This window comes from Stegodyphus dumicola, chromosome 12 (genome assembly GCF_044657685.1).
Source record: "Stegodyphus dumicola isolate Sdum_Otavi_A_Nest chromosome 12, ASM4465768v1".
Taxonomy (NCBI): domain Eukaryota; kingdom Metazoa; phylum Arthropoda; class Arachnida; order Araneae; family Eresidae; genus Stegodyphus; species Stegodyphus dumicola.
Window position 1 is genome coordinate 79,533,951 of NC_140779.1, and position 27,355 is coordinate 79,561,305.

General features: G+C 33.3%; 1 long non-coding RNA gene across 1 annotated transcript in view; it reads right to left on the reverse strand.

The window, feature by feature from the left end:
• Positions 1-10,629: 10,629 nt before the first annotated feature.
• Positions 10,630-27,355, reverse strand: part of LOC146993700 (uncharacterized) — an 80,168-nt gene continuing 63,442 nt past the window's right edge. Inside the window, exon 4 of the long non-coding RNA XR_015044345.1 lies at positions 10,630-10,793. This is a non-coding gene — a long non-coding RNA (uncharacterized LOC146993700). The remainder of the gene's footprint in view (positions 10,794-27,355) is intronic.

The window sequence follows — 27,355 nt, forward strand, 5'->3', positions numbered from 1 at the left end:
ACTATTCTATTACAAAGGTACTTCTAGGCTAACCGCCGGGTACGGTGCGACAAAAATATCGCGGAGAAAAAGACGCAAAGGTGGTAACATCGTCACGCTAAACGTCGTTGGAGACAAAAAAGCAAATAGAAAGTATATAACTAAAAATATTGCTTATTTCATCTTGTGCTCACAAATCACTGCACCTAAATTCAGCTAAATTTTCTTCAGTCGAGTAGATGTTAGTATTCGATATCTTTTATTTTTTACCACCATATTTTGTACATCAATATTTTAGTACTGCGAAAATGTTGCACCGTTTCATTTTTTATCACCATATTGTTAGAGCTGCAAATCTTTCTCCTTGCCTTCTTTTCTAAACCATGTTGTGTACGACAACATTTTTCTTTTACCGTGATGCTCTTACCTGTAACAATTTTTAACATTCTTACGACAGACCACTTTCTAGTAGAAAGCCTGAATAATTATTTAATAATTCCCCCTTTGCTTATAACAGATTTGTTTGTAAACGATATTTAGGATAACACATATAAAAATTATAGCAGATTATTTTAACTCGACAAAATAATGATTCCTTCATATTGTACACATTTAAGGCCATAAAGAATCATTGCTTCCTGCCTTGCGTACTCTTGGGGAGTGAATTGTTACTATGTTTATATAGAAAATGGAAGATGCGTAGTTTGGATCCTGCTGAGAACTCCATTGATTTCTGATGTTTTTCTCCTTGGAAGAAACCTAATATTCTTATAATGGAGTCAGAATATTGTTTTTTCATGTTTCCTGTTTTGAAAAACCTAATAGTTCGTCTATATCTTTAAACAATGCAGTATATAACAAGATATATTTTTTTCCTATTACAGCTCAGAAATCTTCAAAAACTTTAACAATGGGATAATTATTGCCATATGCGTTTGATATGTCAGTATGTTTCAACAAACTAACACTAAGAAACATTTTTGATTTCTTTTTGTGAACTTAATGGAATAATTCTATGAAAACGAAGATGGTTGCGCAAAACAAGGACTCTGAAACATGTTATACTACTTCTCTCTAACACATTATCAAGTTTCAATACAATGTTTTAGTTCGTTTTGGTAATAACTAAGTATTATCTTTGTCATAATGCATCATTCTTAATGTTTTATAATTGGGGAACAAAGTTCTGGCGAAATTTTCGTTTAAAAAGAAAAGAAAATAGTCAAAAGAAAAATACAGTCTCATTTCAAAATTTCCTTTCTACTTAACTCTTTCCTATTCGAGAAAGTTGCTTTAAGTAAGTGGCTTGGTTGAAAGTTACTGCTCGGGAAAATTATCGCATGGACTGAAAACTAAAGTACGGGCACTCTCTTTAAAAAGAGACGCATAACAATTCAGTACTCTCTCCATAATTCCGCGAGATTAGGCATTTGCGATAGAATCTTTTGGCACACGATCGCCGAGACAGAGAAATAATTTACTGAAAGAATAAAAAGGTGAAGGTGGCTATTCGGAGAAGTCAAACTACCAAGGGAAAAGAAAAGGCTACACACAGGGACAAGAAGTTGAAGGACAGAGGCTAGGAAGAAAAGCGAATGGAGACTTCTTCATCGTCTGCCGTCCGCATGCTGCCATCGGGGGCGAATATAAAATTGTCTCCAAAAATAAAAGGAGGTCTTCAGACGATGACATCTATCGTCTGGTGGTCGTAATCATAAAAAGGAAGTACGCCATCGTGAACGTCGCAAGAAAGAGAGGAATTTGGAATCTGGAAGCAGTGCAAAATCAAAGATGTAGTGAATTCTACCTTCTTTCGCAAAGAAAAGAAGGTGAAATCAATGGCAAAGATAGTAGAATTTCCTAGTCCTTAAAATATTTTTTGTCCATCATTTTCGTTTATATTTTGTTCGAAAAATAAAAGTATACTCCAGTAGAAGAAACGAAGAAAAATAAAGGAGGTAAGAATTTGAAGTGACCGATTGTGATGCAGGCTTCCTTCTTGTAGACATTACATTTTGAAGGAAGTATATTGTTCCAGGTTTCCTGGCTTCTAGTCGGGTTTAAGTCCATTGTTGGCTTCTGCTTACTTCACCGCAAGGAAGATAGAGAAACATAAATACATTTTTGACTAGATTTCTGCTCTATCGGTTGGTGGTCAATATTCAGTTCTTATCCAAAGAGAACAAAGAATTACTCCGTGGACATCACGTACATCTGTTGTGACCATTGAAATTCACTTTTAATCTGAGATACAAATGGCTTTGGTTTAAGTCGGTCATCGGACCAGGCAAAACCAAATACACACTTACGTTCTTGTTTAAAACTTGTTAAAAAAAAACCTTTAAAAATGCAAGATTAGGTTAGGTTAATTTATTAAGGCAAAGCAACTCGAGGGCTATCTGCTTATGAAGCAGGTGATTTCGTGGAGGACGTTTTAAGGGAAACTGTCTCCTATCCACGTTATACATCCTTAAAAATTCAAGTCAAATGTCCTCAAAAAGACGTTATACATATTCATTTTTACATGCCATAGGAAAAGGAGGTAATTTTGTTCAAAAATTTGGTAATGAATTTTCAATGAATAAATACGAATTACGGTCTCCACAAGACGCTTTTACAATTTCTAGAATGATGTCTGTCTGTGTGTAGTATGTGTGTTATGGTTTTTAACTTTTATATGAAATTTCTAACAATTTCCCTTTTCGTATTTAAGTTTTCTGCATTCATCTAACGAGCTGATCAGACTTTAATTAAAACTGAGCAACAGGAAATCGGCAATTTTTTGAGGACAACAGAAAGGGGAATTTTAGTTGCAAACCATAACACGTTTCAATGAAAAAGCTATATTAAAATATAATCCAAATTTTGTAGAGACATTAGGTTATTTCGAAGCAGGAGAAGTGAAAAATGGGCAATGCCCTTGCCAGGACTCGAACTTTTGACCTCTGGAATACGACCACTACATTACGAACGCATGATAAGAAGGCGGAAAAAATACCTTCCATGCTTCTAGTTCTAAAGAGTGACTGGGAATTAGCGAACCCAATCGCCAAGTCCTGGTGGTGGAGAATCATCATCCACCACGTTTTTTACTTCGGGAGCCCTTGTAGAGACATTAGGTTATTTCAGCAGGATAGATAAGCAGGATAGATGAAAAATGAGCTTTCCTCGCCGGGATGAGATATCTTTTAAACTACTAAAACGTTCAACAAAACTTAATTGAGAACAGAGAAAGTGAATCCGATTTCACCGCATATTCGCTACAATCATTAACAGCAATAAGTAAACAACTACAGTTTTCTAACAACTCACAAAACAACTGAACTGAGATGTTTTCCTTCAGCTTTTTATAAGCTTTTTCAGTATGCACGAGAAACATACCTCCGTTCAACAATGGTTCAATGTTTTAACTAATTCTAAAATAACTCGAAATTTCTTACAGGACAAATAGTTGTTACCTGAATATTTTGAAAAAAGCATTTTAAATAGTCCTGTGTTTATGAAAAGGCTTTTCTAAATGCTTCAAATTGTCATTAATTTAGTAAGATGTCATTAATTTAGTATCAACAAATGTTTTTAACTTCTTGGTAAAAAATGCTACCAACGCTGTATCTGCAACTCTGTTCAAGCTATCCACAAAATTCTAATGTATAGTCACATAGAATAGCATATACTACAAAGTAACAAATCTATTAAGAGCTTACCAGCGGCCGAGTGATAAAATCGCTAACACTGGTAGTTTGGTGCGGGGTTCGAGTCGCGGCGAAAGAGCTGGTTGCGTGGGCATTTCCGTGGTTTTACCCATGTGTAACGTGCAGATAAACCACTTTGCAATAGAAAGTCTTCCACGAAGGCAATCCTCTCCTTAGATAGATAGCCCTAATGTGCTTTGCCATAATTGAATAAACCAAAATAAATCCGTTAAACACTTTAAGGGGCAATTCTATATAAAATAACTAAGCAATGACGAAAAAAAATCTAAGGATCATGGATCATCACATTGTTTGCTGACATGAACTATTTTGAGTTTTTGCCAGTCAGTCAAAACGCACCCTAAGGCTTTTCATGGTAGTAATAAAAATTAAGGTGTTACGCACCCCATCCGAAGGTGAAAGAATTAGTTGCGGCAAAGTCAAGAAAACAGTTGTGCATGTAAGTTAGAATTAGGTAAGCATTTATAAAAATATATTCATAAGAGCAAATGTTGGAGATCCGAAACGATAAGAATTAGAGTAAAGTGCATATAAATTTGGAAAGTTTCCAAGGTTTTAAGACTTCTTCAACTGCTCTAAAAAACTCTACCAAATAATGCAGTTTACCTTGACTCTTACTGCTACAGTACCTCCTTGTGCAAAAGTTAAAACGTATGAAAAATATATGCGAAATATAAAAAATGTGCAAAAAAATATGGTAGAAATAAATAAAAAATAACTATACAATGACTAAACTAATTCGTTATAATACAAAGTAAGCAAAACCAATATACAATAAAATGCAAGCAAATATAAGTATATATATATATTATATTTTGAATTTATAATAATGCGTATAAATAACTGCTTAGGTATTCTGAAATGGAAACTTCGCCATGAACGAAATGAATAATTTGTTATTATTTGTCGCAAAATAATAAACATTTTAATATCATATTTAATATTTTGTGAAGTAGTTTCTAAAATCGCGATAATTCTTTTCCAATAACAACTGAAAAGCTCATTTAGTTTTAGGTGCTTAAAAAACAATTTGGTGAACCAAGCATTTTTTAAATGCCGACGTTAACTTAATTTAAAATACAGACGACGTCTAGCAGCAAGTTCTAAAAATGTAATATAGTCTGTAACAAACATAGAAGACATTCAATAACAACCTATTATTTGATTTTGTCTGGAAACTCAAAAATCAAACTTGAAATACAATAACAATTTACTTCGCAAAGGTTTGCGAATGTAACTTAAAACCCGTTTACGATAAAATAAAGAAAATGCAGGGTATAAAATTTTAAGTACATGCAACCAAATCTACCCTCAAACAAGTCAAATTTTTGAAAAATTTTCTAAACATCGTGTCTCTAGTCACACGTAGGAAGTTTTTTGTTCCTTTGTCTTTAGTAAAAAAAAAAAAAAAAAAAAAAAAGGCTTAGATGCATTCCTTTTCAAAAACAGCTTAGAAACAGAGATAAGTTACAAGGTATTTATCCCGCCTTCTTAGGATGCCTTTGTAGTGCAGAAGTCAGCACCCTCGGCGCGTATTCGAGAGGTCTAAGGTTCAAGTCCCGGCGAGCGCACTGCTCATTTTTCATTTCTCCTGCTTCGAAATAACCTAATGTCTTTACAAATTTATATATTGATTTTTAACCTCTAAAATATAATTTTTGTTTTCATCTCTTACACTGTCCGTTCTTATTTACGACCGTGTAATTCGCAGAGTAAACTTATGACGAAATCTCGATGCTCTGTAATGTAACATAAATAATATTCTCATTTTGCAAAGAAATGGCCAAGAAATCATTAATTAAACTGTATGACAAGCATTGTATGGTAAACTTATTTCATTTCGCCCTTTATCTGAAAAGAATGAAAGGAGTTCAAAAATTGCTTTCTTCATTTCTTAGGATTTTCGTGAAATATAAAAATAAAAAATTGAGGAAGCATTTCCAGATGATAGGTTAACATGCTTAAGACACAATAACACGCCGAATAAATACTAATTCAGAAGTCAAACAACAAACAACAACCCGGTTTTGCAGCTGAGGATGGTGGTTCGGTAAAACCATCGAAACTAGTCCTGTGAAAATTTTGTAAATATAACGCTGATTTTTGTTGTTTGACTTCTGAATTAGGTTAACATGCTTTAGGTGTTAATACATTAAGTGTTCTACAAAAATTACATAAAGCTAAAAAAAATGGTCCGATAAGTGTAGTATTCGTTTTCATAAAAGATATTCCATCTAACACATAAATGTATGAATTTAAAACTAGGTAAAACGGATCTTATTTCGGCGTTGGTTCTTACATTAAACTGTATCGATTTTGAGGGTGATTGCACACAGTCTCTCTTAATCAGGAGAAGAAACAGCAGAATTTGTGTCTCAAATGTGTACAGTGACACAAGAAGCAGAAAAGGAAATGCCACTATTTTAAAACGTGGTTGTATAAAATATTGGGATAAAAAATTGGCAACAAAGCTTTGCAATTTTGAAATATTGCAATAAAAATACCACAAAGATATATTGTTAGAAATATTATAGCCTCTTAGACGCACTGTATTCTAATGCAATTAAAAATTATTTAACGTTTTGATGAGCTTTGTTTTAGCTGCCTGTTTTATCTTACAATGTTTGCCACATTTGTTTTCTGTTGCCATGTTTTAACATTTAGAAAATTTATTGTTGTTATTCTGTCAAACGATATTTTATTCAACGATACTGTCTTTGTGATGATTAGGTTCGCTTTCATTAGACCGAGAACTTAGTAGCATGAAAGTAGTTATGAATGTAACGAAAGTTTTACTTACAGCATTGCTTATTTACCATTTATATCTACTCACCAGCCACTGCTGTAAACCCTATGCATGCATCCGCAGTACAATGGAACGATAATTTTTTATCAGCTCATACGCATATTCATAAATGTGCGCTACTTTATTCAGTACCTAATGAAATTTTAGAATATTTACATTTATTGAAGAAGTCAAACAACAAGAATCTGTATTACGTTTGCAAACTTTTCAGGAGTAGTTTCGATCGTTTAACTACATAACCAGCTTCCTCAGCTGCCAAAGTGCAAAGGAAAGAGAGCAACTGAGGAAGATGATTCTGCAGTTAAAGCATCGAAAATAATCCTGAAAAATTTGCAAATATTGTTGTTTCTTGTTCTTGACTTCTCCAATAATCCTTATTTGGCAAATTATTTTAACCTAGACAATATTTATAATTATTTAAATTTAAACTACTACGAAATTTGCAAACACACAAATATTATTCAGGGAGAATAACTTATTTATTTACAATTAAATACGAGTTTCCATTCTCAGATTCTTAGAATACAGAAATAGAGAAGCACTGAGTCAAAGATCAAGATGCTTTCTTTTATGCTACACACCGCAATTTAGTGGCGCTTAAATATACGTAAAGATAGTTAATAGGTTATATATACTTCCCACAGAAAATTTTGCCCGTGAACTGCTTCAGTTCATGTCATTAGAAGTGGTAATAAACGCGAGAATTTAATACCAGAAATATGTTTCGCTTCGATCTCATTGTCACAGAGAGTCATTTCATTTCTTGAAACCATTTAGAATTCGCCGTTTGAAAATTCTTTGTATTGGATCAATTACTTGAGCTTAATTATCTTTTAATTATATGCATGTGTCTGTTGGTAACAGAATTGCTGCATTTTATTCATTCATTATAAGCTATTCTATGAAAGTTGCATACAATATTCATGCAGTTTAACAAAGCTGTGTGTATAAACTCAGTAAAGAGAGTACTAAGACTCAAATTAGCCAATCAATTAAATCAACGGAATCTTCCCTGCAATAATTTGAGAAATGCAATGAAGATAACTTGTTTTAACAAGAAATGAAACGGAATGTCTAAATTAGTGCACGCACGGTTTTAGTTATTTAATTGTTTTAAAGGGAATTAAAGCTTTCTTTTTAAGATTTTGCTTCGAATTTATTTAGCGTAGAAATTTCGGATTTCTCATTTTCCAGCGATTCTAGTTGAACTATTAAATTATTGTGTTGCCGAGCATGTAAGTAATTGTTATTGCAAAGAAAACAAAATGAACATTGCATTTGAGACGGGCGTTTCAAATAAAGAATTTCTATAGAAAGGCCGGCACTGTTTTTGGATGTGATAAAAAAAAATGCCTGCAAAGACATCCCGTTCTGACGGTAATAGAACAAAGGCAAAACTATCAATTTTCAGTGGCATTACCGTCTGGGCTATGGAAAAGCCAAATAAAAAAAATAACGGAATTTAATAATATGTGGGTATTATTTTCGCTACAGAAATAACTGAGTAGTGGCATTTCAAGAGAAAGAATGGTAACTCATTTAGTTTACTCTGTACAAATTAGAATTCAAAAACTCTGATGTGTACATCACATGACTTCCTTGTACGGATAATTAATTTCATTTAAACTTATTGGACTGAATTAAATACACTTCGTCGACAGCGCATAAACCACAATAGAATAAATGCACTCTTTAAAATTCACTATATTTGTTTACTATAGTGACACACTGGCGCTAGGTTCACTTAACAGCGTTATATTTCGTTCGTATTATAACTCAGAATGCATATAAATTTATATCCTTTGAGGAATTAATCTTCATCTTTACATATAAGAGTAAAGAAACTGAGATTACTGAACCGAGTAACAGAGTGGAAATATATATACATATATTTATATACTTTTGGTGATGGCGATTGCAACCAAAATACGAGGTGCACATCTACATGTTATAGCAGTCCTATATACAAAATGCCAACGTTCTGAGGCTACTCCTTTTTGAGTTATGCGAGATACGTACGTATGTACATACGTTCGTACAGACGCCGCGAAAAATTCTCTTCAGAATTAATTTTAAAGCACTTTTATAATTTTTTTGGAGGAAAAGAGTCTTTTATTCTGTCTTTACGTACAGATATCACGCAAAAACTCCGTTAAATTGCATTCGATAGCGGTCAAAATGGATATTTTCGTTGAAATATGCTGCCTGAAACTTTTCGCGATTATAATACTTCCTTTTTACTTCGTACAAGGAAGTAAAAGCGAAGAAAACATTTCCTTTTTGTCACTTTGGTCTAATAAGCTTATATTTGATTTCTCTCTTTTAATCTTACAAAAAATATTCGGAGTCATCATGTTAACATTGTATGGCGTGAAACTGTTGAGAATAGGTTTTGACTCCAATCAAGATTGATTCCTTTCTCTTTAAAACTTGGCTATCCATATTTTAAAAAATCTGATGTGTACACCACATGACTTCCTTGTACGGAATATTAAATTATATGCATTTTTTTCTTGAATTTCATTTAAATTGATTGGATTGAATAAAATCTACTTCGTCGACAGCGCATAAACCACAATAGAATAAATGCACTCTTTAAAATTCACTATATTTGTTTACTATAACGACACTCTGAATGCACAAAATTTATATCATTTGAAAAATTATCTTATCGTTGCCACATGTTCTATTCAAATACTATAATAAAGATAGGACGATGTATGAAAGAAATTAAGCAAACAAAACAGAAAAGAAAGAGTTTTTCACAGACGATTTAGTATTTCTCATTTAATTAATTCAGTTCTCACTTCGCGACAAGGCAAAAATACATAAAAACTGAAAATATCTGTATTAAAAATTAAGAAGTAAATCTTAAACACTTATTTCCTCGAAAAATATTCCAGAAAAGATTAAGCATGATTTAATTCGCAATAATAAATAAAGGCGTTATTCTTGTTGTTGCGAAGCTTGGTCTCTCTAGATTGGCAACAAATCTACAATTCTGCTGTTTCAAATGTAAACAAATATGTCCGACATGTTATTTAAAACTTAACCGCACTTACACAGCTTTTAAATTGTTGATAATTGTACAAATATTGCTTCGAGAATTACGAAAGGCATAAAAACCTTAACCGGAAGATAAGAACAAATATAGTATTTATATACGTTTGGTGCGGTCGATTGCAACCAAAATACGAGGTGCACATCTACATGTTATAGCAATCCTATATACAAAATTTCAATGTTCTGAGGCTACTCGTTTTTGAGTTATGCGAGATACGTACGTACGTACGTAGGCAGGTACGTACATACGTTCGTACAGACGCCACGAAAAATTCTCTTCAGAATTAATTTTAAAGCACTTTTATAATTTTTTTGAGGAAAAGAGTCTTTTATTCTGTCTTTACGTACAGATATCACGCAAAAACTGAGTTAAATTGCATTCGATAGCGGTCAAAAAGGATATTTTCGTTGAAATATGCTGCCTGAAACTTTTCGCGATTACAATACTTCCTTTCTAGGTCGTACAAGGAAGTAAAAATGTTGAAAACTAATAATATAAAGATCTGAGCTCCTAATTGGGATTTGAAATAAAGTCTTGTTTCTGAATGAACAGGTTTTTATCGAAGCTCCCAGCATTAGGTGTGTGGCCAAAGCTTCCTCTTAGCTTCAGAATTATTAAAAAGAGGAATAATTATTTCTTTTCGAATTTTTTACTGCTAAGTGAGTTCAGCTTTCACATGCTACTTTTCTACGTGAAGTTATACACATGCTACTATGCATACAAAATGCAGCATCATGGTGAAAGTTTCCAATGATCTTGACATTTGACAAAATAACTTTATGTAATGAAACTTTGCGTAAAGGAATGTAGCACAGAATAACTTCACATTGTAATAATGAACTTCGCACATATGAAATTTTAACAAAGGCATTTCTACACAAATAAACTTTGAATACATTCTATAACAAAACAAATCGACGCACCAAGAAGAAGTTTTCCGATGGAGACAAAAACTAGTGGATAGGAAAATTATGTACACAATAGAAAATGATTAAAATTTCAGAACAATTGAATGATTTATTTCAAAGTTACATAGTTACAAAATAATGAGCTCAATAAGGCGTTGACCCACCTCTAGTCTGCATGCAAGCTGCTACACGGTGTGGCATAGACAGATAAAGCTCCCGGATGGTCTCCTGCGGTATTTGCTCCGAACGTCTCCAGTTGTGGGGCCATGTCATCAACATTCCCTGGTAGATACAGTCGCCTTCCCGTTATATCCCAGTCATATCTTTTTATTATAAAGTGTAAATGAATTGCAAAACAAAAAATAAAAAGAAACAGTACCTAGTAGAGAGCTTTATATAACATAAAAAGTTTGCACGATTTGAAAAAAGGAATGAAAAAGTTTTTGTATAACCGAACTATTAAGTAATAGATATTAGGCATAAATATTTTGTAACGAAAGAGAATTTTATTCAAATTTTACATGTATTATTGGAGATATTTAAACGCAAAAGTTTTATAAGTGCGAAAGGCTTTAACTGTTCTAAGCTTTAGTTAAGTTTGAAAGATACCAATTGTTAAATTATTTATGTAAATGCGAAAGGCATCAACTGTTCTAAATTATTATAAATGTGAAAGGGACTAGCTATTCTAAATCTTTGGAGGCGCAAAAGCACCAACTGCAAAACATTTTTAAAGGTACTTGGGGAGTACCTTATGGGACCTTGCGGTACACTGCAGTCCAGATAGTTAATGCAATTGGATTATATCCAGATTACCCATTGTTGAATTTCGATTATCCACTGCACTTCAGCCTGACTTGATCTGCATGAGAAGCGCCCATATGCCTTGTCACAAAAAGCCGCAGTCATTCAAGAAAGCTTCTGAGTCCGACTGACGCTTATGGAGATTGGGATTCTTTTTATTCAAAAAACCAGTTTAGATCTATGTCAGCACGTACCATTCGACGCTTACAGAAGAGGATGGGGAATCTTTGTAAGAGATCTATTGCGAAACAAGCAATAGTGGCTGCAAGAGCGAATCGAACTATGGTATGGATAAACGAATATCACTGCCTTGTTTTTTTTTTCAGACGGATCTCGATTCTGCTTATGCAATATATTGTTATATTCGACTATGGTGAAACAATGATAACATCATAACCTTTGTATTATATATCGCCAGATCATTTCATTATTTAGAGTCATAGCTTAAGATGTCAGTGGATTTTTATCCCTTCACCAGCCTAATACGTACTGTATGTACACTTAATGGCCATCGCTTCATCTCCGAAGTTTTGGAGATCGTTAACCTCTTGAATGTGGCCAAGAATTAATAGGGCCGCGTGACACGCAGCATACAGCAATTCTTCATTGCCTTTCAGGTCGCAATGGTACCTTGATTCACTCGTTCTCCGGATACATTGTTTCACAAATGCATTTGCTTGAAAACAGACAAAAGTTTAGCCTACCTAGCTTACAACAGCACATATTCCAGATGACATTTAGCAAAGAATAACATCACGAACTAATACATCAAGTACACATCCCCAAGTATATTTCTTTCAAAACCGATGGATGCCGTTGTACATAATGTTAGCAATGGTGGCCATACAAAACATTAATTTCTCCGCTTTACGCTTGTTAAGCGATCTACAATTTATCATTTCTCTTATATGCTTTATTATTATAATAATGCCCAATAATAGTCCTTGATACCATCATTCTTTATGATGATCCATTTTTAATAAACATCAATGTATTTCTGCCAACTGCAGTAAGGAATGAACAACTGGATACTGTATCTCAAAGATGTTGCTTTTGATCTGGGCTAAAGACTTGTTCAGAAGATAATACCTAAAACATGTGGCTTTTTGAGCGCTACTTTAACATTTCTCCCACATTATAAGACGCCGAATTCACCTCGGTCAGTTGTAATCAGGATTTAACAGTTGAACTCTATACTTCATCTTGAATCGGATACAAAGACCGGGCTCAAGCTGATATTTGAAAGTATATGTCTTTTCGGTTTGTTCGGTTGCTAGCTCTTACTGGAATGCCGAAGGCAGAATATGGCTTCGGATAATTTCTGCTGAATTGTAAGGCTAAGTACACTCTATCTGCATGACGGAGCATCTATTCAGAAAAGCGATTTTCGGCACATAAGTTCATTTAGCATTTTTAGGATTACCAGCAAACGAGTAATTGCTCGACCGTTTTCACGATTAAACTTAAGGTATCCTACATGCTTAGGACTATAGATAAATATTTTATAATATGCGGTGATAAATGAATATGTATAGCTTTTATTTTTTAATTGGCAGCATTGGGTTTTACAACTCACTGCTTGTCTCTTCCATGAAAGTATTTCATCTGAAGCGGAAGATGAGAAAAGCTGTTTCCGGAGTTACTGAACTAATTACTAAATTTAAAGTAGAGTGATCTACATGTAAATTAAAGACTTTTACTGTGAATCTCCACATAAAGTTTTATTTTTTTTTTAATTTGTTAAAGTTACGTGACTTATAAATATTGATAAATCTCTTGCTGGAGTAATGCGATTAAAGATATACAGATCTTAAGCTCGCTTTAAATACCAAACTCTCTAAATTCTACAGTTTCACAAGATAATTCTGTATGCAGTCGTACGAGATAAAATTGTAACTTGCTACTGCATGTCCAGGGACGTCTTGGTTAATGATATAAGCTCAGACATGTGACTCTAATTTGAAATTTAGAAATGAATCTTCGAATTTAAAATTTTATTCAACAATTTCCACTACTTTAAGGAGTAACAGCGCCGTGACTTCCATAAAATGGGAAAGTTTGATGGACTTAACTGATTTTCGAAAAGCTTTTACCGTACTGTATGTTTTATTTTACTGACAATCCGTTTATAATAATAAGTAACACTCTTCTTAACTTTACATTCATTTTATAGCGTTATTACATCTAAATTATTTTAATTTCGTTAATTATTTTAATTTCGCTGAAGATTTAAAAATTTTGAAGGGAAATATTCTATACTGATCAGTAAAAACATTTAAGCTTTACCAATCAAAGTCTGGAAATAAAGACGGAAAATAATTAAAACATATTTTACACTTTTATTTCATAATTTCCATGTAAGTTCTAAAACGAAAAAATTAGTAGACTTAGCCATGCAGAAAAAGCGAAAAATATTTAATGTTGTAGCAAATTAATTTAATATTTTAAAAAGAAATCTTATTGATTATTGGATTTTTCTCAAATTATTGGTTATAAGGAAAACATAAAATTACCTCTAACTTTTTCCGATATTTTTAATTAATTTATATATCATATAATATTAACATAAGACATTAGTTTTAACTTACCAAAATACTTCACAAAGTTCTTTTACAAAATGTGAAATGTTCACGTAATAGTCAGAGAAACAAAAATTATTATAATTTAAAATTTATTTCCACTTCAAATTATCTATTTCCCAAGCTTAATCGTAGCTTCTCTAATATAAGGAAATATATAAAATATTGAAAATCTTCTAAATTTTTAAACATGAGTAATAATGGAGTACTGTATAAGAAAATAATACTATGGATTAAAAAAGACCCCATTTCTATTAATTTTTCAGCAAGATTTATATGGTAATTAACTGTTAACCGGAAATAAAAGTTTTATTCTTATTAGGTTTCCACGTGATTAATCTTCAGTATTTATAATCTTTTTTAGTTTTCATAGTCAAATAAATTATTTTATTTATTCAAAAGACTCATTTGGATTTTTTCTTTTAGCATAACATACTATATATATAAGCATAAGTAATTCATTTGTGAAACATTGGTAACTCATGGATAATATGTAAAATACCTGAAGCCCGGTGTGCAGTGGTTAGAGCGTCGCACAACAGCACCACAGGTCCCGGGTTTGATCCCCGGGCTGAGCGAGGCTGACTCAGGCTTTCGCCACTGAGTGAATCGATAAAATGAGTACCAGGTGAACTTTTGGATTAAACACCGGGGTCCTGCTGTAAGATCTAACCTTCTTTGCTATCATACAGTTAACGTGATCTTACTAGGGAACCTGTCGACTTCTCGCACAGGCGTAAAAGTATACCAGCACAGAAGAAGATAAACCCTTTATTATTCGTCAAACTCTTAACAAAAACGCACGTACTTCGTGCTTATAATAACAACGACGATTTGTGGTGGAACTTCAGAATAGTCCCCCAATAATTTCAAAGATAAAGAGTAGTGCTGGACTAAATTTGATTCAAGGCTAACTAGGCTGATGCAATAGCCTACCTGGCTATTTGCTTATTAAATAGCCAAAAAGGGTATCAGAAACCTAGCGTAACAGCAATGGCAAACTAGTAGCGTGCACACACAGTTACCGATTGTTTGCTTGGTTATAGAAACTGACTTGTGTTTATGTTAAAGGGGAAAATTCGAAAACTTGAGAAGTCATTTTGTTTCCGGATATGGAATGCAGAAAAAACTAGATAGGCATTCGAACTTCTCTATATTGAATTATTAAACATCATATTATATAATTGATGAAGACTGCTCAGACATGTGACCCACATAACTCAACATGAACAATCGAAAACACTTTTGGAGAAGAACAAAATGTCAATAAACTATGTTTCATAGGCGCTTATAATTATACAATACATATTGCCGCAGGCTGTCGATTCGATTATATCTCTCTGAAGAACCATTTCAAATGCTTAGGAAGATATTAACCACTTATTATATACATTATTTTTAAACTGTAAAGTTATAAAGTATATATATTTAAGCTGTTTTTAAAGCAGGATAGGTGAAAATATGCAGTGCCATCCCCGGGACTCGAACCCTGGACTTCCTGAATACACGACTAGTATGCTTCCAATTACACCACGAAGGCATGCGGAAAGGAGGTAGTAAATACCGTATCCCCGTTTTTAAAGGCCGACCAGGGAATAGGAAACTCAATCCCCCAAACCTGGTTGTAACGAATTATCGCTCATAACCTTTTAGTTCTGGGCCCACTGAAGAGTCTTTTTGGAGCGCTTCGCTGCCAGTAATTTAAAGAAATCCGCATTGATCTCGCCGGGATTCAAACTCAAGACTTCCTAAATACGCGTCGAGTGTGATTCCATATACACGCCGAAGAAATGCGAAGAGGAGGAAGTAATGATTGCAAAATACCTTATATGCTCCTTCACCACATATGACCTTCACCACATTGACTTATATGCTCCTTCACCACATTGACTTTATATACTCTGTTTTTTTAAGGGCGACTGGAATAAAGGGTATCCAGTGGCCAAATCCTGATAGTAACGAAATATCGCTTACCACCTTTTAGTTCGGGAACCACTTGTAATGTCATTTTCTTTAAAGCAGGACGTGAAAAATATGCTATTCTCACTCCGTAACTCAAACCGTGGACCTCTCGAATATGCATCCAGTATGTTTCCATTTACACCACGAAGAGATGCGGAAACGAGGGAGAAAATACCTTAGAAAGTAATTAACCTAAATAGATAAGCAGAATGCAGATATTATAAACAATTTCTGTTTCGCGCGCTAGAAATATCGTCAATTGCCAAAATCACTCGAAAGGTAATTTCACAATTCATTTGTTATTGAACAACAAATAAAATGGTGACATCAACAACTCCGAGAAATATCTAAGAGTTGATGCTTTTTGTTATGCTAGTTTCAGCGTATGGTTTTATGAGCTATTACTAGAACCTTAAACGAAGTTCCAATAGGGAAACTATGTTTATGAATTCCTAAACGAAAATACAAAGTTGAAGAAATGCAGGAAGGGCAACTTCGAGTTCTTTAGCACATCTGTAAAGACACTGGCACAAATCTTGTATAGCATGAACTTGTAGAAATTTCAGGAAAGATCTGTCGCCAAGGCCTATGAGGTGCGTAGCTTGCGTTTTACGTAAGCTATTTTTACAATGTATGAGCATAAAATAATGGGATAATTCAAATAAATTTATATTTTTTCAAAATAATCGTCAAGGAGACTAGACAATTTTTTCATCGCTTTTTCAGGCTATCGAAAGGTTGCTTATAGACAATTTAATTAACCGTTGTCATTAGCATGAACATATGAATTTTAACATTACCACTAACATCTGAAGTTGAAAGGCCCCCCCCTTTCTTTGCTTCCTCCTCAACGCTTTTGCGTCCGTATTTGATGTAGTTGTGCTACCCATATAACTGTGATCTCGATAACGATGCGTCACCATAAACTGCTCCAATCATCTCCAACGTTTCGTTAGCAGATTTACTTATTTTGTAACAAAACATTTAATAATATAACGCGATTCCATCTCAAAGCACATTTTTTGTACAATATCTTCTTAGTATATGAAAATGACGCCGGCGTTTTGATATACAAAAAAGGAAAATAGCCAATATAAAATAAATTTAACAGAAGTTAAGATGTCATTTTTTTATACAAGCATTTATTCTTTTGCTTCCTTATTTCAACTTTTGGTGTTTTTATTTGTTTTGTTGCATTATGGGCGTACCTTATACATTCCGAACGTTGCCATTCTAAGAACAACAAAAGAAATATTCTGTATAAGTAACAACACTTATCTAAAAGCATATGTGACCACATACACAAAACAAAATATATAAATAGGTAAATCATATAACAATGCAATAAAATGATTTAAATATTTACAAATACATACAACATCACATATGTACGAAATAGAAGAAGATGCTGACTTAGAAGATGAAGTTTAACACTTAGGCTTAAATGTGACTTTTACGTCCGAATAATATCGTAGATGTTTGAATGTTTATCTTTATTCAAACGCAATTTATACATTAAAGTGACATAAGAGCTATGAAATGTTCGAAAATTTCCCGTTTTTCCGATGTTCAATAATTTTCCATTTTTGAAGTTGTAGAGGTATCAGGTATTTTGTGGAGGCAGGAAAGATGAAAAATTAGCAACGCCTTCGCTGGGAATCGAAGCGCGGACCTCTCAATTACGCGCTGAGCGTGCAGGCCACCACACTGCTAAGAAGAAGAAGAAATGCCGTATAAAGTCTTCAAGTATTGCTGCGACAGAGCAGTAGAGAAGATCAAACTAGCACGACAGAAAGGAGGAAGAGGAATGCGACAAAGTTACTTCGAAGCTCTGGAAAAGATTGACTCAGTTTTGGTTCAATTTCATTTTTTATTATTCTATAAGTTTACAAATTTTAATCGTATGATTGGCTGAAGAATTATGTAGGAATCTGCGGCATTAGCGTATGTAAGAATCACGCGCCAGTGATTAATTTTGGAATCACTTCTTTTAGAGAGATTTATTATAAGTAGTTATTATTTTTTTTCAATGGATTGTGAACAGTTACAGTGTAATACAGTACACTGTACAAGGCCATATGTGCTGCTCTCTTTATTATGGATGCACCTAATAGGTGGGCCACCATCGCTTCCTATGAAGGGACATACAGTTACAACCATGTCTTCTCCGGGATTCTAACCCAAGTCCTTCGGTATCGCAGTCAGGCTTTCCTAACCACTGTACCGTCTGGGGGGCGTAGTTATTATTTTTAGAATGGAAATATAGAATATTAAAAAATAGAAGAATTGTTTACATATTACAGACAGATTGTGCTGTAAAGTAAAGCTGGAATTTTATCTTACCGATCCTTTTTACCTTATAAAGATAAAAAAGATGGGTAAGATAATTAATATGTATATATGTTACCGTGAAAGACCGAAATTGGAGAGTGTCGACTTTCACCGGAGAATGCCAACATTCACCAAATACGTCGGTGAAATATTGAATATTGCATTACATTCTTGTACATTCGGACCCTCACTGGTGTATGTCGACAATCACAGATATGCTCTGGTGTAGGTCGACAAGAGAAGAGTATATGTACACGCTGACACTGTAAAAGGAAGTGTTCCACAAATAAATGCAGATGTAAAAGCAAGGGACTCTTGTGCAATTCAAAGTTTCATAACAGTTTACGTAGTTGCAATAAATAAAATTCGAATCACATAATTTAGTAAGCTTTTAACTTCTACTATTTTCCTTTCACATTTTGAATGTACTGTGTATTTTAAGGTCTTATATTCTTAAGTTCTTATTTTAAGTTTTAAAAGTGTTTTTCGCGATTGAATTACGTCGACATTTACCGGTGTAAGTCAGAAATAAGAGTATTTGGAAAGTATTTCTGACATACACCAAGCGACTATGGGAATGTTGACATTCACCGGTGAAAGTCGACATTCTCCAGATTTCGGTGTTTCACCCTAACATATATATATATATATTACATCAGTCAATCTACACACAGATATATATATAATATATATATATTACATCAGTCAATCTACATACAGATATATATATATTAGACCATTCAACATATATATATATATATATATATATATATAGTATATATATAGATGTATATATATATATATATATATATATATATAGATGTATAGATATATATAAATACATAAAGAAACTTAATAAGAGGCTAAGAATTAAAAACAAAATGTAGAGTGACTGATAGAAAGATTTCCTACCACACGACGTTTCTAGTTTATTGCAGAAAATCGCTTACACGTACTTTCGGTAGTCAGTTTCATTGTATTTCACTTTTTAATCTCTTTGAAATAAAGGAATTTATTAACATCCCGCTAATACAGTGCATAAAACAGACATCAAAATTCAAATTTTCAACAATAAAAAACTAGTATCGGAATTAAAAGTTCATAGACCTAATAATAGCAAATTATGTTGAGTATTTTGTGTGAATGCGAATAAAAAGCAATCCATGGAATGTAGTCATGCAAGCTCTCTGAATATTAAGAAATTCACACGAGTTCCTTCAGTACACAAAGACACGCATACCATATTTTGAGATTCAAATCTGGCGACTTATACGGAATTCTGCCCAAAAAAGAATATTGATTAATTCCGAAAAATATATGAGTATTTAAGCAAAATCTAGGCAGGATCGAGAATGAGACCTGGAGCAAGGATCTTGTTTTGGCATCATGTCAATGTTGTGTCTCCTTACAACCATCATATGGAGGAAAGAAAGACAAACCTAAAATTTACACTTGTTCCCCACACTCCTTATAGCCCAGAATTTGCACCGTCGATTTTTGGCTGTTTGAAAAACTGATTCAAGTAGTGCTAAGCTGTCAACTTATACTGCAAAGAAATGGTTCAAAATCAAACCACAGATTTTCTTCATAAAAGGAATAAAAATATGGATCACATGTTTGGAAAATAACGTAACAGTAACTTATGACTATACTATATGCTAAACATGTAATACTTAAGAGAAATCATTCACTTTCATTTCGATAGCATTTAAATATTTGTAAATTAATTATACCATTGAAAGTTTTTGAATTATCACACCATCAGCATATACACAGAAAGAGCGAAGAGAAACAATAATAAATTTTAAGCTTACTATTCAGTTATTTTATTACATTAAACTATTAAACTATGCTTAACTGAATAACTTAATTAAATTACTTAATTTAGTCATTAAATTATTCGTATTAGTAAATTTTATTCTATTTATAATACACATTTGGCAAAAGGCGATGTCGGTCATAATTTTATTTAGTGTTTTCAGGCAAGAAATGCGCAGGTATAAATAACATAAAATTTTTCTGAATAAAATATACCGTCACGGCCACACCAAAACGGAAAAAAAGTTTCCTTTTTATGTAAGTAAAAGGAATCATGTTCAAAAATCCACAGTTAAACGTTCCAGTGAAAGCCCGGCGACAAAAGAAGTGAACACTTACAGAACGTAAGAAAGGGACAGACATCGAAAAAGAATAAAAAAGAGCATCAAATGTTCACTGCGTGTTCGCGAATTTCCCAGTTATGCTCAAAGGGATACCAAAGAGGCAAGACAACATGCTGCAAATAAATAAATACGGGCGAAAAATAGAGACTGAATAATAATAGTGGAAGAGAGAGGAAAAAAAAAGAAAGAAGTCGTCGACGACGGACGAACAGAGGGAGAACTAGAGAGCTTCTCCAATCTTCTTCGTTCCATGTGCATAATGAGGCGTAATATCTGTACTAGGCAAACAACGTATGAAGCCCCCTTCCTTTTTGCTTCTCGTTAAAGGCGTCGCCTCTAACAGAAGGAGTTTGGCGCCGTGCCAGAGGGAGAGAAGGTGGTTGTTGCGTGACGTGTTTTCATCCCCCCACTCTTCTATATCGTGCCGTGGGAGCAGGTGACTGTGGCACAAAAGGGTTACGCCTTATTGTGCACAGAGAGAGAGGAGGGGGAGGAATGGAGTAGGGTGGTGAGGATCAGTTCGATTCATCCGGATGCAGAAAACGGACGGAAGATACGTCTGGCCTGCCTTTGGGCATACTGGGGTCCTTACAATGCCCCTGCTTAGATGGGAGATGCTAACACCCACATACCTTCCAAAGCCCGTCGTCTCTTTTTATTTCGATTGAGAGAGAGAGAGAAGAGAAGTAGACGGGAAAAGAAAAAGAAGAGACCTGGGAAATGATTATCACCTCAAGGATTAATTAAAAGATCTAAGTTTATTAATTTGTTCGCTTTCGTTTAATCAACACCTCGTATTGACTGTGGTATTTCGTTTGTATTTGGAAGCTATCGATTCTTTAATTGCAGTCTCTAGAAATGCAATATAAGTTGTTGTAATTTATTAGCTTCATTTGGGTGAAATTTTTAATTCCTATTTTCCAAGATTCGAATGGCTTGGAGGAAATGATTACTGAAAGGCATTTTACGCAATAATTAGTTAATTTGTAGTTCTGTGACAGCTTATTGTGCTTAAAACGACAATTTATTGAAACTGAAAACTTTTGTTGACGTGTATTAAACTCTTTTATTGCACCGAAGCTAAAGATTTGCCATGACAATAAATGTTTTAATTTTTTAGCATCGTTTTTAACTTCGTTTTATACAATAAAAATTAATAAATAAAATTAGCGAAAGTTTTGTATTATGTTATATAGGCGCAATTATATACACTGGTCTGCATATAAAATAATTTGTTAACTTAAAATACTTATGAAACCTACATTAGTCTGTCGTGCGTAGTATAAATATTAAAAAAATATTAAGTAATTAAAAGAAATAACGCATTGTTTTAACTTTTACGTTAAACGAAAAAATTTTAATTTATTATTTCAAGATGTGATATTTTACAGATTATATGAGCTCTTTTATACTCAAACCCAATTCTGAAATTTAAAGCGTTCGTTGGTGTCTTTCAATGTTAAATTACACTAGAACTTTATTTAGGTTTTTTTTTTTTTTTTTTTTTTTTTTTTTTTTTTTTTACTCCGCGAAGTGGGAGTTCCTTAGTTTATTATGCATTCGCCCTCACTCATACCCTTTTGCAGAATAATACTGTTTCGTAAAGCATGAGATATTTGATTTTATAACGAAATTAATCGGTACATGTAACTGCTTAGCAACTTTAATGCTTTAAAAGCTATAAGTGTACTTTTTGGTTACTTTGAAATCGATATAAATCGTTGCATTATTTTAACAATCTATTAAATCGCTATAATTTTAAATGCACTCAATAAAAAATATATTCAAATTTAAATTTTCTGACTATTTGCATTACTATTTCAATTAATAAAAGATATTTCTAACTCCATGCATCCCAAATATGATACAGAAGAATCATTACATTTATTCTATTTTTAATTTTTTGTTACGTAGACTCAAAATCGAATGTCATCTCATGTCTAATTCATTGTTATGTACGGAAGACTGCTTTACTATATCTGAACTGGGTAACATCTCTTATTAACGTTAGGTTAGATTATTTGAATATAACACAGAACAAAAATATGCTTTTCCTAATGGAGAGGACACCTTCGAGGAGGACTTTCTAAGGAAAAATAGCACACATTCACGTAATACAGGTGAAAGACTTCGAAAATAAACCATGCGGGCATCCTGTTCGAGCTCTGGTTGAACTTTCAGTACCTAACGGTCTTAAATACTTGGATAATCGTTGGTGCCCTTTATTAAAGAAACAAATCTCAAGATAATTTTGCTACTGAAAAACAGTAAAGGTTGACAAAAATAAATTTATTATGTTTTTCTGTAATAAAATTCACAATTAAATGTTTCCATTTTTTTAAAACTTTTGATCGCGGAAGACTATTTCCTTCCCCCTTTTACCACATTCGCAAAAATGCACAAAAAACCTTGTTACCATTAAAAAAAGATGTTATTATAAACAGTAAAACGTAAACTGTATGATAAATAAGTAGAACGGATTTTAAACACAATTTCTGATTGTAGGCATTTATCTCAACTCAGTTATTACAATCAACAATTCTGCGCTGGAAAATGACGAAGGTTTTCACTTAATACTTTTGTAAAAGCTAATTCAAGCTCTAACGCGTGCAATTAATAGCAAAAAAAGTAACTGATCTTGCGTGGCACGTAAATGTTGTGATAAATTTTCTGTCGGGACAGAAATGTCATGTGAAGCATAACTAAGTTAATTCTAATTTGCTTAGATTTCGTAATGTGTTTCTTACTTCTAATTTGTAGTGATGCGTAAGTGAATTAGAATTAATTTACCAAGGTTTCAGATAAATAAATTATTTCTATTTTACTTGGAATTCGTGGAAGTGTCTCTTTCGATTCCCGCGACTAGACCAGAATGCATTTGGCAGTGAATCTGTAAAAATACTAGTACGATAGTACATGCTATTCGTTTAAAATTATACACAGTTATCAAAACTGATATGTTTGACTGATCTACTGTGTTTTTTTGTTTTTATTTTTACACCTTTTGAAAAAAAATATATTGTTTTTGGTTCCTATATAAAATCGCATCTTGTCGAAACAAAATCCGTAGACCTGGTTCTGTCTAGGAAACTGACCGTAGGAAAGAACAGGAGAAATTTAGAAACAAGTGTTTGTCAAGAGTTGCCACTGCGCGAAAGGACCTTTTATTTATGTTCTAAGCACTCTTCGACATAGTTGAATCTCAGAGTATTGCCAATCGACAAGGCTTAAAGTCTTATATTTCGGATTTAATCAATCTTTTGTTAAATAAGAAAATGGATGATTTAAAAAACTTTTTTAATTTTTAATTTTTAATTTTTAATTTTAATTAAACTTTAATAATTTAAATATTTATTTAAGTTTTTAATAATCTATTGACAACTGTTAATGACATTTTGCAACTTTCTAGTAATTAATAAAAGATGTGTTACGTCTGGTGAAGAAACATGTATGCTTGTTTTTAATTCTTTTATAATGTGTCATAATCAAAATTTATTTATTTTTTCAATTTTTAGTTATTAATTTTTTTCTGTATTTTAAAATGTAATTCGAAATTTACAAATAGAAGAAGTATTTAGAAACGAGAATCATGAAAAATCAGCAAAGCCGTTGCTTAAATTTAAACTATGAACCTCCGGATAGGCAACCAGATGTCTTTGTAATTACGCCACGAATGCACACTTTAAAGACAGAGCAAGTTCTTACACTTTCTCCCACTTCCAGGATGTCAGGGAACGGATGAAACCCAACTTCGAAATCTGGACATGATGAATTATCGTCCACTATATTATAATTCGGTCAACACTTGGAGAATTATTAGGTACATTTTTGGAAGCAGGAAGCAGGAAAAATCAGCAGTAGTTTATGCTGTTTCTGTGAGATTCAAATTCCTAACTTCTCAACTGCTAAGCATACGTGCTGCCAACTACACCACGAAGGCATATGGTTGAGGGGAAAAATCTTTACACATATAATTTTCGTTTTGTTTGTGAATATCACAAGTCTATGGCAAAGCACATTATGGCTATTTGCCTATAGAGAGGTAGACTTTCGCGGATAACTTTCTAAGGGAAACTGGTCGTTAGTGATATTACACACGGAGGAAATAACAAAACCAACCAGCTCGTTCGCCCAGGATTGAACCCAGGTCGAACTCCCAGCATTCAACCTCCTTAACAATTTGCCTACAAGTGGGGGGGGGTCTATCTTAAGCTTAAAGAATATAAGATTTTATATTTGTTAAATTAATTAAGTTTAATTTTGTCGAAATTACTTTGTTTAACTCATCGTGTTTAAATATTTTACTTACTCAAATTAATTACTCTGCTACATTGAGATCCATCATACTCTTTAAGTGATTTGTATACATACAAAAAGAAAACTGGAAAATTATAGAAATACAGAATCCATAAATCATTCTGATTTATTTATCACCATAATTAAATCAAAGTTTTATACACATGTATATTTTTACAGTTTTTAGGCATTTCTACATTGTGATCATACCACTTGTACTCTGAAATCTTCATGCATCCACTGCCTATCTTGTCTGATTGAAGGTAAAAAAGAAATCAGGCTTTTCCCTATTGTAAGCATGTCTTTCTAACCGGGCATAAATTAAGCTTTATAAAAACTAAACAGACATAAACATGGATGGACCCACTCCAATCTCTGAAACTTCCACTAGATGTGGCAACCTTACCCAATTTTCCTTCATCAGTTAAGCAACCATCTTCTGGGGCTTCAGATAAGGAGATCTGAGGAAGAAAGGGACTCCGCCCGGTGCGAGAGCGGGCCATTAGTTTGGGTCGCAGCGCGAGAAGCCCTCCTACAATGGCCCATTGTGGCCGGTGGTGGAAGAAGACAATCTATAGCGATCGATCAATCAATGGTCCGTCCAGATGGTCGCGGCTGGATTGGAGTAAATTGGTAAGAATCACTGATTGAGTCTGGAGAGCGAGGACTTTGTCAGGGGGGTTATAATAGAGGGAAAGACGCGTTGTGTTGTGGCTGATGTGAAATTCTATGTTGGGAACTGAATGCTGAGATTCAGTATAAAATGATATAGAGCTGTTTGAAACTATTCTGAAATCCTAGGAACTTTGAGAATATATTAGTCTATAATGAACGAACAAGTAATAAACACGTGTGACGAGTAAATTTAAGTTATCTCTTTGTATCAAATATTTAAATGAGAATTAAATTTCCTAAATTGAAATAATTAAAAAAGAATTAATATTTATAGATTTTGTAACTATACATTCTGATTCAATATAAAATACTGTAAGATTTTACAATCACAAGAAAAAAATCCTTAATATATATTTTAATTATTTAAAAGCATTTTTATGCGTTTTCAAATGGATCCAGTACACACCAAATGAAACCGTTTTGAGTTTACTTAAAACAGTTAAATTTTTTACGGTATTGAAATAAGTTATATATATACCAAGAGATGTTAAAAAACAGAGTTCTTTAGATGCATTTTGTCTACTGAAAATGTAACCCAGTTTTCACTAAAAATATTTAATGGAAAATTAATCTGATAACGCAGATGCCTCAAAATTTAATAAATATTTTCTGAAATTTCAAGAAATTATCGTATTCTTTCATACTTGCTTTCATGGTATAATTGATCACAACTTGGTGTATGTCCAGAACTGATTTCTTTCCCTACGATTTCCGCTTTGAAAGCCTAATGATTCTGTACACTGGCACGTGGACTAAAACGTGGTAAACGATAATTCTTCACCACCTGAATTTGATCCATTACCTACCTTGCCTCTCTTTGGTCGTTTTTAAGTAGGATAATATAAAGGGAGTTATTGCATTATCCCGAGAGTGCTGTTGTGGTGTTCATAATATGGGAAAATACAAATAATTATCGAAATTTCCTATGCGTGTTTTAGTGAAGTAAGTGCTTAGCATATCCAGTTTGCAACTAAAAAATCAGTCGTTCAAATCCCATTGAAAGCATAATCACGCTCTCTACTCCGAGAAACCTAAACCTTTCTTTAAAGTAAGCCATGCGTTATCTTAGCGCCGTATATTAACAGGGCATATAATAGATGCTATTACTACACACACTGATGAAATCTTAAAAGAACAAAAAATAATAATAATAATCTTATATTTAAAGAAATTATAACTGCGCCTTTTGCATAGCGGTTTCAGTGTATTTTAGATTGAAGCACTGCCGCTTGTATATCCATGAGGAATGAATGGATGAATGGCAGCCCTTTTACTTATACTGACGTTTTTTGCTTATCCAGTGAAATGTCTGCATAACATGCGTAGCTTTATGAATTGTACCAAAAAATTTTAAATAATAAAAATATGATAATTTAAAAAATGAATTATTGGAGATTTAAGTTGTTTTTAGGTGCTTAGACTGGAAAGTGGATAGTGACTTTAACTGCTACACCGAAGAGCCTGGAAAAAGAATGGTTGTAATTTGTTCCTTCCTTCATAGAAGGCAACGGTGACTCAGTTATTAGGTGTCTCAATTATAAAGAGATCATCTCTTTCAGCCTTAGTAGTGGCCAACGTCTATAAACACCTAGAGCCCGCCACTGGAAAAAAAACTTTCTTTTTTTTAGAAATCATAAAAACTAGCTTACTGTTCAGCAACCATCACCTTGCTAAATTAAAAACTCCTCGCTCAGTTTTAAGACGAGCTTCGAAACAAAAACATGCCGCTTTGGTGACTAGTGTGTCCATCCATATTAAACAAAACATAATTATTACTCGTATTGTAGCTGACGATATAAAACTTCTGGGGATTTATTTAATTTATTTAACACATATTTTATGTGTAGCAGCTTTTCTATCGCTTTTGCAGTCAAGTTACACTTTCTTGCCAGGACGCAAATTGACTAGTGTACCCGTATTCAAAGGAGGTAGAAAGAAGTTAGTATTTAAGGAAAGGTTTTGGAAGGTGAATTCAGAGCGTGTTCTGCCTGCCTGAAGGCTACATTTCTAACTTTTGACTCGAGATCAGAATTATGTGACGTTGAGCTATTCTTGCCATTATGCCTGTTTAAACCG